This window comes from Jaculus jaculus, chromosome 13, assembly GCF_020740685.1.
Source record: "Jaculus jaculus isolate mJacJac1 chromosome 13, mJacJac1.mat.Y.cur, whole genome shotgun sequence".
In the NCBI taxonomy this organism is placed as follows: Eukaryota; Metazoa; Chordata; class Mammalia; order Rodentia; family Dipodidae; genus Jaculus; species Jaculus jaculus.
The window spans coordinates 82,549,641-82,560,968 of record NC_059114.1 but is presented as its reverse complement, the minus strand read 5'-3'; the positions used below and the strand labels follow the sequence as shown (position 1 = coordinate 82,560,968).

Below are 11,328 nucleotides of genomic sequence, written 5' to 3'. Positions count from 1 at the left end.
ACTGGTATGTTTGTTGGAGAAAAACAAAAGAGCAGATGGTTACAAAATAAGAAATTTGACATGGAAAATTTGAAATTTGAGCAGGTTTCAGGTCCTCTGGCCAGAGAATACAGCTGCTTTTGGTAGAATTGCTAGCACTGAGGAGATTTGGCCACCATTGAGAACAAGGCTGCTTATTTGTGCCGGGACAGTAGGAAAGCCTCAGTGAAGGAGGAATATGATTAATTTTGAAAGAAAAAGGATTGAAGAAAGAATGTTGACTATCATGCCTGCTCCTCAAGCTTTGTCCTAATCCCCACCTGGTAGAACAGCCTAGCAGCTTTGCGAGTGTTTGGTTTGTTTGACAGGTGTAAAGAATGTGTGTGTGTGTGGGGGGGGGGCAGAGAATCATTTATGGTACCATCCTTCCAGAGAGCTGCTGAGGCTGGGCTGTGTAAGTCAGCATCATAATCTCTGCAATGGAGCTCTGTGAGGCCGTTACATGAAGCTGTAAAAATGAACTACGGGTTGCACTGGAGAATCAAGGATTTTGCAGATGCCAGGACTGCGGGATTGCCTATTAAGGAAAGCTGTTGTTTTGCAATGAATTGTGTCAGTGTGCTGAGATAAAGACAGCATATCTATAGGGTTGCATTTGACCGACCCTTATAGAGAACAAAACATTTTGTCATGAGTCACACTTGTTAGATTTTGGAGCTTCCGGATTTGACATTTGTTGTGCTGGTTTCCAATCTTACTTTAGGACACTCTTTCTGCACAGTTTTAGGACTGGTAAAGAAAATATACTATTATTTATTTATTTTTTAATTGGACTGAGTGAATTTTGCATCCTGAGATGGTCATGAGTCTATGGAGAGGAGGCAGAATGTGTAGCATGAATGCAAATTGTTCCCATGGCCTCATGTTTGATTATTTAATCACCAGTTGTTGGTGCTGTTTGAGAAGATTATGTAGCAGTAAGAGAGGAAACATGTCACTGGGGGCAGGCCTTGCAGTGTTACGACCCAGATCGCTTGCCACACTAAGCTGTTCTTGTCGGTTTTCTTCATTTGTTTTTTTTAAGCTGACATGAAGATGTGATGCTCAGTTCTCTGTTCCTGCCCTTCCCCCTCCCCCATTATAATGAATCCTTCCTTCAAAGCTGCAAACTTTTAAGTAAAATTTTGGTTTCGCATTTTGTGCCAGGAAGGAGAAAGCAACTTACACAGTACTTCAACAAAAGGGTTCATTAGAAACCTCCAAGCTCTACTTGCCATTATGATCAGGAATCATTGATACCTGGTATATTTAGACTCTTCTCACATAAATGTCAAATATTCTTTTCACTTCTTTTGCTGTCTTTAAAAATTTTTTTATTTAAGTATTTTTAGAGGAAGAGAAAAAGAGAGAGGGGGAGAAAGATGAGAGGCCCCACTAAGGCCTCTGTAATAATCTCAGTATGCATTCATTCATCACCTTGTCTGACTACGTGGGTACTGGGGAATCAAACCAGGGTTGATAAGCGTGGCACAGAAGTGCCTTGACTGCTGAGCCATCTCCTCACTCCCATCTTTGGCTGTCTTTATTACCAACATTACTTTACTTTAATTCCACCTTTCATACATCTTTTTTGGTTTATATTTTATAAAGCATTATTTTATTTGATAATTTCACTTGGATAATCCATATTCCAAACTGAGTTCAAAGACTTACTATTTATTGCTCACACCACTCCTTTTCTGACATACACATCACCTGGTGCTACTTACTATCTCAATGATCTATACTTCTCCATAGGCTAATTCCAATGTTGATCCTTTCATCCCCTCTATCACTAAATTATATCTGTGTGTTGTTTTCCACAACTACCACCGATTAAAAAGAAAATACTCACTTATTTGTATTACTGAAAATATCTGCTAAACATCACTTTCCTCATCCAAAAATATATTTACCACTGCACTTTTATAGTAGACTACCACTTTCACAAAGAAATTACATTTTCTTTTACTGTCACAGAGATAATTTTCAAGGTAATATATGAACATTATAGAAAAATGAGGGTGTTAATATGAAGGAAAAGAAGACATGTTAATACTGTTTAGAACTGATGTGGAAGATACCCTTGAAACAAGCAATTATATTGTATTTCCTATTTTCTGGGCACATTCCTAAGCACTTCCCTTCATTAGGAAATTTTATCCTCACATTGTGAATATGACACACATACTTACTGTATAACTCCCTGTCACCCACATCCTAGTAAATGTTTAACAACCATATTGGAGTGTAAGTACAGGGAAGAAAAATAAACTGTATTTTTGTTGTTGTTGTTGTTTTCGAGATAGGGTCTCGCTCCAGCCCAGGCTGACCTGGATTTCACTATGTAGTCTCAGGGTGGCCTCAAACTCATGGTGATCCTCCTACCTCTGCCTCCTGAGTGCTGAGATTAAAGGCGTGTGCCACCACACCCAGCTTTAAGTTGTAATTTTAAGTGTTGGTACATTTCTGTGTTGTAACTCTTCCTACCATGGCCAGTTTAAAGCTAAAAAATGTGAAGCCATTTAACATTATTTAAGAGGTGGGAGCAATTAGCTTGTTCAATGGTAATTATGTGCATGTCAGTAAAATCTGCACCCATCCATTTACCCACTTCACTTGATTTTTCTGTCTAGAAAACAATCAAATATTGATTAGTGAAGGTTAACATAATTTCTTAATTTATAAGGTATTGAGTTTTAACAACATTGTATAGGATAAACATTCAAAAAATGGAGTGGGAACTAATGTGGGAAAATATTTTTTTTTTAATTTGAAAAGCAAAGATAGTGAAAATGATTTTAAGAACATTAGAAATATAAGGATATTCTAACAATGAGCTGATTTAAGAATATATATTCAAAAAGGGAGGGTAACAGGTTATATTTTTTGTTATATTTTATTCCCTTAACTAAAGTATAAAATACTATATTTAATACTATAGTTTTATTAATTAGTAAATCAAAAAAACTATGTATATATTAAGAAAAACTATGTGTGCCATTATTTTGCAAACGATTGTATAGGAACCCTTAATATAACTAAGTCCAAAAAATCGATAACTTAATGACTATTAGTATAATATTCCTGATTCTATAAAAATGTATATTTAATATAAGTGGTTGGTAACCTCTATTCCTCTTACAGTGTATTAAACACGATGGAGGTCTTGGCAATATCTCACAGCATTTCAAATGCATTAATAACTTTCCATTATTCATCAATTATAGAAAGTATATTTAAGATTTCTTTAAAGCCTTCATTAAATATGTCATCCTTTATTTAGTGGAATATATATATATATATGGTTTCTGACAGACCTAATAACTTAGGGTACATGTATAACACTCAGAAATACTGACTTGAATGATACAAACTTATGTGAATTATGCCAACAGAAAGTTTCTAACAAATTATAAATATGTTGAACACCTTATAATTATATTGAAAAATATACACAATTTAAATTCTGCTGGGGATTTTTTTTTATTCAAAGGATTGTGACATGATGAACATAATCTGGAAAAATTAAACTTTATAATGATATTTACCATATCTTCTTTTGTTCTTTTTAGGCAAAACTAATTGTTTAAACATCACGCTATTCACTGACCTGTAAATCAAAATTTGTTACTTATATTCTGCCACTTTTCTGCACTGTGACTTTTGCATATTTTTCAAGGCATCCCTGTGCTGTTGATTATGACTTATATGTTATTCTTGTGTATTACTTAAAACCTATCTAAAAAGACCCACCCATTATTTTGTCAGGAATTATCAAAGATGTGCTCTAGTGATTTTATTTGCTTTATTTTTCAGTTTGTTCACAATTCCATATATGAAAATTCCTTAAATGATACTCCATGGTTTTCACTGGTCTACATTTTTGAGAATATGTTATTTCTCTTACTAGTTAACTTGTATGATGAGATTTTAGGAACTAATGTATATATTATCTGTTTCAACATCTTCCCATGCTCTGTAATCCTGTGTTTGCTGTTGTACATTTATATATCATGTTAGTTTTATTACAAGTTAGGTTATTGTACATTAATTTAACAATCACTCCCACTATATATTAACTAGCTGAGTAAAGAGATTGGAAATTTATTCCCTTTATGGTATGCAATGTAAAAACTGAACAGTCTTTCCAATTCTACTTAAATGAACCATAATGAGTATAATAATACTCTTTCATTGAATAATATTTGATGCTAGCATTCCTTATGTACTAAACTTTTTTATTATCACTGCTTTTCTATTTTATATGTTCTAGATAGCAGTTTTAAAAAGAAAACATGAAATACTTTTCTAATATTTTATCTTGATTTATTTATTTGAGAGAGAGAAAGAGGGAGAGGGAAAGAGAGATAATGGGCACATCAGGGCCTCCAGCTACTGCAAACTAACTCCAGATACATGTGCTACCTTGTGCATCTGGATTACATAAGTATGGGGGAATGGAACCAAGGTCCTTTGGTTTTGCAGGCAAGCACCTTAACTGCTAAGCCATCTCTTCAAACCTCAAATACTTTTGAAATGCAATTTTCTATGATGGCTAAGTTCCTTGACAAATTATATAGCAATAATGAAATAGGGAATTGTATGAAATTAATTGTAGCTTTTTGACACTTCCATATTCATGATTGAAGATTGCTATTTTTGTAAAAATATAGAATACAGGTTTCAAAATAGTGTATTTGTAATTATCCTCATACCTCTACCATTCCTAGATTATTTTATGCTCAAATAGTAAGCAATGTTCATTTTTCTTGGTTTGATTAACTTTATCCAAGATTTGGGTATCACTTACATTTTCCCTGTGGCTGCTTAGTCTCTAGTTTATTTTTGAAATTCTGATATTTTTTAGCCATCTCCTTTTCATATCACTCCAAATATCATAAAAACAGAAAAACATCATCTTTCTCAAAATATTTCGTCCTGAACTTTAGTGGTAATATAATCTTTGAATCCAAAATATTCCAAGGTGTTATTTCTATTGTGCTGCCTTTAGTTAGATCAGACAGACAACTGTCCTGGACTTGTGCCATTCTTTTCTCTATGTATGTCTCTATTACATCAACAAAGTTATGTATCTAACATATTGATATGCATGTCTTCTCTATTTGATCCTATGAATGTAGGTACATAAATGCATGCCTATATTTCAGACTGTGGCATTCTGTGCCCATCATGTTTCTCTAGCCACATGCTCAGCTACAGGACAAGCTGGCATTAGAATATGTCATGCTTGGCTTGCATTAAAATCTGTAATAGTGCTCTCACTCTCCTTGGAATATATTCTTCTTTTAAAGCTATGAAATTCTTATTTTATATTCCATTAAACTTCTCATAAAATGCTACTCTATGCTCTACAAAGATTTCCCTAATAATGCCATTTAGATGTAATTAATATTTTCAATTGTTAGCCATAATTGTATCAGTGATATTCTCAGTTTTGAAATCAATTGTGCATATATATATATATATATATATATATATATATATATATATATGCACAAATTTCCTCTACACAATGCATTTAATGTACTTGAGGACCTATATATGTACACACACACACACACACACACACACACACACACCTTTAATGTTGTATCTAGCTGCTTTGTGCTGCGCAACTCAAGGGTCATAACGCTTCAGGCTCTTTGCCTTACTTTTTCTCTTCAGTGTCTTAGAGTAAAGGCATGTATGAAGAAATGCTGATTGTTAGCGTCACTACGTAGTGCATGTTAGCTGCTGTCACCATTGCATGTACCATGTCCGGTAAAATAAAAGGCAAGCATATCTACTGGAAGGCACTGGATCTCTCTCGCAGTTCTCTGTGGACTACCACACTGAGAACTCATGACTCTCAGGATCAATAAGTAAGGAACAATGGTGTGGTGGATTGCATCAGATGTCTTGTATCCACTCATGTGTTTTGAATGCTTGGTCCCTAGCTGCTGGCAGGTTGGGAAGCGCCGCCTTGTTGGAGGCAATGTGAGGTTGGGATGGGCTTAGGGGTCCTGTAGCCAGCTTCCTCTTGCCAGAGACAGGCTTACTCTCCTGCTGCTGCTATCCACCTGACTTCTCAAAAGTTACGCTCATCCTCTGCTTCAGCAGCCCACCCCTGGCATCATGAAAACTGTAAGCTAAACCAAACCCTTTCTTCCCATCAGCTGCTGACCCTTGAGTATTTTGACCTAGCATCACAAAAGTAGCTACAAAAGAGGGGCAGGCAGCAGACAGAATATCAGAGATTTTTTTTAATTACTTGATACTTATGTGCAGCTATTTGATTGAAATACTATGATATTGTTGCAAAAAAATCCCCCTGTTTATGCAGAAACTGGTATCATATTTTTCCCCCAGGGGTAGAATCCCAGCACATGTAAGGTCATGAGTTTGATCTAGCTGTGATATCATCTAAGCCCAAGTGCAGTATCTGTACACACATACAATTTCAGTATTTGGGAAGCAGAGGCCAGGGGATTATGGGCTTGAGGCTAGCCTGAACTACAATACAAGTGTATGGCCAGAGTGAGCGACAGAAAAATTAAGACACTGTCTCAAGAAAATGCCAAGGACTTTTGATGTAGCATTTTCTAGCTAGCTTGCATAAACTCTCAGTTTAATTCTAGTACCATAAAAATGAAATCAAAGCAAAGCAAAAAAAGTGCTAATTATATATGCACACATATATAGTGTACTATGTGTCTATTTGTCTGTTGTAGCACAAGCTTAATGTCTTTGTGAGGTAATTATGAGAAAGCGCTTGAATCCAACATATAGAATCTACATCAAATTGGTTAGATATGAATAATACGTAAAATATCACTGAAAATTCTTAACTGTCTATCAGGAGTAAATATAGGAGAGAAATATGCACCTAAGAAGAATAATTAAAAAGGAAAACCAGGAAATAACACAGGACTTTTATCTCTTTGAGGTTGTTTATATCAGCAAAAATAGACTTGGGAGAATTAAAGTACCTGCTGAATTCTATGTTGAAAGAATTTGAGAAAAAATGTTGAGAAAAAATATAATTTTTTTTATCATTGATATATTTAAGCATTTGCATTACTGTTCAAACACCCATCTGGTACCAATTCAGGAAAATGCTAACTTATATCAAAATGTCTTTCCTAAATAATGCATTATTGACCTCACAAATCAGTTTGGCCCACAACCTGCTTTTCTTGTAACATTGAACATCTAAATTAAGTTGAAGAAAGTATTCTTATTTAATAGTAGGGGACTTCAACAAAACCTGTTAATTTAACCAAACATCCCTTGAATTTCTAACAGAGTGTCACCAAGTTTCTTTTTCTATCCTTTAATCTAAGATAAGCAGTGACAACAACGATAACATCAGTGCAATCTGTAATATGCTCTTACGGCTTCATTTTTGTATGTTCTATTGTGCTGTTCCCATTGGTTGCAACATGTAAATGAAGAAGCAAGAGACCCTTAGCCAGCAAGCTTAGGAGAGATAGGAAGTGGGAGATGTAGTAATTCACTCCTTACCAAAGAAAACTGTGGGAGTAGCAGGGTGATTTGTATCACCTTCAGGGATAACATAGTAGAGTGGAATTGTTTACTTTCTGGACTCTAAATCCCAGGGACATATCTCCAACAAAATTTTATGAGTTAAATTTAAAGATACATAAATAACCTTAGTCTATAACATGACTACTGCAGCTAATTCTGATTGTAAGGAATATGTATGTTAAAACAACAAATTATGGGCTGGAGAGATGGCTTAGTGGTTAAGCACTTGCCTGTGAAGCTTAAGGACCCTGGTTTGAGGCTTGATTCCCCAAGACCAATGTTAGCCAGATGCACAAGGGGGCTTACACGTCTGGAGTTTGTTTGCAGTGGCTGGAGGCCCTGGCACACCCATTCTCTCTCTCTGTCTTCCTGCCTCTTTCTTTCTCTGTCTACTGCTCTCAAATAAACAAATAAAAATAAAAATAAACAAAAAAGAAGGCAAGAATTGTTTTAAAAAATAAATAATTTAAACATTATATATATATATATAATCTCAGATATATACAAGAAAATAGAAATAGATACTTAACAACATCACATGTTCATATGAAAACAAGCACATCATCTACATTATCCTCTATAAGTTTTAAGAAATTATATTGTGCATGTTTAAGCAATGAAAAATGGCACTTTAAACTTCAAGCAAGTACTACTTTTTTGTTTAGATTTTTTTTTTCTTGTAGCTAAGTGTTGTGGAAAATTCTCTGTTATATATGTATGAAGTACATGTTTCTTATAATTAACATTCAATGAGATACTATTTCAATTTTTAATTACGTGTCACATTTGCTGTTTAATTGCTCCATGTGACAAATATTCCTACCAAAAGAGCTTCAGTTTCTAAGGAAATGGCTTTTTCTGTTTAAAAATATGTCCTGCCTTTTCCTCTGAAAGATATAATTTAAAGTGATAATTAAATGGGTTTGAGACAAAGCAACATAGAAATTCAGGGGATTATTTTTCATCTATGCAAACATGAAGGTCTTTCATATGATTCTAACATATCTCTCTAACAGAATACTTTGTTTAAATTTTGAATGTGTATGTAAACAAACAGGAATTCACTCACATTGTTCTTCCAGATAACTTCCTTATGAGAGGTATTATTCAGCACGTGTTGGTGTCATTCATACACACACACACACACACACACACACACACACACACACATATATATGAATAAAATGTTTAAAATATGACTTTTTATTTAAATATATTTAAATGTTATGTTAAATTTGAAGGAATAAATTCTGAGTTTAAAAACCTCATACAAGCTTAGCCAATATAGTTCAGTCATCTTAATAGTAAAATGGATACATACTTATCTCAGCGTGTGATTAAAAAGGAAATAATAAAATAATGGCTCATAGTCCTTGAGGCAGCTTGTATATGCTATAATTTCCAATGGCTTTTTCCTTAAAATATTTCCAAAGTAGATCTTATGCGATTGGATTGAACTTTAGATCTACAAATTTAGACTTGAATAAATACTGATTAAGACCACTACTTAACTGTTTATGTTATATTCTGCATATGATAAAAACATGATGTTTCTTTTTCGTTGGGGCACATTAAATATTAAATAGGCCAGGCTTCCACAAGGAATCATAGTTTTGGTTCCATTCAAATGCAGCTGTGTCTTTTTGCCCCAGAGTCTATATATCTAGGTATCTGCTTGAACTTCAAACCTTCTCTCACTCATGCCCATTAATGTAATATCTTTCCACTAGCAAGGCTTTTTTTTTTTTTTTTAAATCTCTGATGTGAAAGCCTTGTCACCCACTGAATAAGGATATCAGTTCTACTTAAACACTGACTCATGTGCACAAGTTCCAAAGCAGAGTCCGTGTTTATAATGTCATATTTTTAATATGAAAGCAGTTCTCTTATTTATCCAGTTCAACTAGTTGGTACACCAGCTGGGCAGGTGCCACCTGAAAGAAGAAAGTGTGGAAAGAAGAAGGGAATGTAAGAAAAAAGGAAGAAAGTTGAGAGCTGCATAGTTGGAAACATTTGTTTATAAGGTTACATCTTACAGAATTTAATGCACTATTTGTTTCTCTTTTGTGTTCATTCTTTTAAAATTGAGTCACAGTATTGTACATCTTTATCATGTGAATCATGACATTTTGAAATATATATATATATATATATATATATATATATATATATATATATACTTAACTGAGTGGCTAAATGGGCTCATTACCATAAATTAAATATGGGTTCTTACTGATCTACTGATCGTGAATTGAAAACATTACCATAAAGAAAAATATGTGGTGACCATTTCAAGGCATTTGATATTATAGTAAAATGTGAAATTGCAAATTGCTAAAATAGTAGATTCCCATTTAGTGAAAAATCTTCTATATTGCACATTGTATTAAATATATTCATCTGCCCTCCTATTGAAATGCTAAAAAGAAATTTATTCTTTTTAGGTTTGCAAAGGACAGAAAAAATAACTTAATAGTGACTTAATCATTTTTAATGCATTAAACCATCCAGTGTCCACATGCTTATTCTTAAAAACACAGAAATCATCACTAAAAGTGCCACAAAAAGGAATGAGTACTGACTGGTGTTAAATGTAATGCACAAGAGAAAATCAGAGGAAACACAAGTGAGAAGGACTCATTTCCAATAGGGAACACATAGTCTGAAGAAGCTATAGGTGAGAAGCATTCCATTATCATAGAAATGAAAGCAATTCTCACCTATTGCAAACCTAAAATGAAGTAAAGCTAGTCACAATAAAAGTAATATAAATAGCATTAATATCATCCCATATATAAACATACCTGCAAATAGGTCAACATATATAGTTGCTAAGATATAGATAAAATTCTTATACTTATGCTATATAACATAAAAGTATTATGGTGGAATAGGTGTTGCATATATGTGATGTTTTACCTCACATCTTGCCTATTTCTTAGTCAAAAAGTTAAAAGAGCAATATGAAAACTATTGATAACATATAGCTTTAATTATATATAACCAGTAGTATAATGTGATTATTCATTTCTCAACTTTATTGCCTGCCTTCTTTCTTTCTTTCTTTCTTTCTTTCTTTCTTTCTTTCTTTCTTTCTTTCTTTCTTTCTTTCTTTCTTTCTTTTCATCTTTTGGTGTTTTTGAGGTAGGGTCTCACTCTAGCCTAGGCTTGTCTTAACTCTACTATGCAGTTTCAGGGTGGTCTTGTACTCATGGTTGACCTCCCACCTCTGCCCCTCAGTTGCTGGGATTAAAGGTGTGTACCACCATGCCCAGCCCAACTCTATTTTTCATTCAAATAGTTTCGAGAATGATTTCCATTGAAACTTGTATTTAAACGATGTAGTTTTTTTTTTTTTTTTTTTTTTTTTTTTATTCTTTGTTCTCTGTCTCTGAAAGACCAAACTTGTCAAGGAAATGATTATTTTTTTCTTGTGGAATTAAATTATGGCCTGGTAAAAGTATCTATTAGGCAATGTTGCTAATGTATGCTAAGAGATAGATGACATACTTTTAGGAAATCGAGGAGGGTTGTCATTGACGTCCGTGAGGGTGATGTTGACGATGGTGGTTCCAGCCAGCCCACCTAGCTGTCCTCCCATATCCTTGGCCTGAATGAGGACTTGGTACTGTTCTTTTACTTCTCTGTCCATGTTTGGTAAAGCTGTTCTAATAACACCTTTGGGGAAAACAATAACATAAAATCAATACCTGCCCCAAACACGACAGACTGAAAAAAAATAAAAAAGCTTCTGTCTTC

The 11,328-nt window shown here is 34.0% G+C and overlaps 1 protein-coding gene across 1 annotated transcript in view; it reads right to left on the bottom strand.

Moving 5' to 3' along the window:
- Cdh12 (cadherin 12) overlaps positions 1–11,328 on the bottom strand; it is a 193,891-nt gene that overhangs the window by 91,450 nt on the left and 91,113 nt on the right. The window lies entirely within an intron of this gene.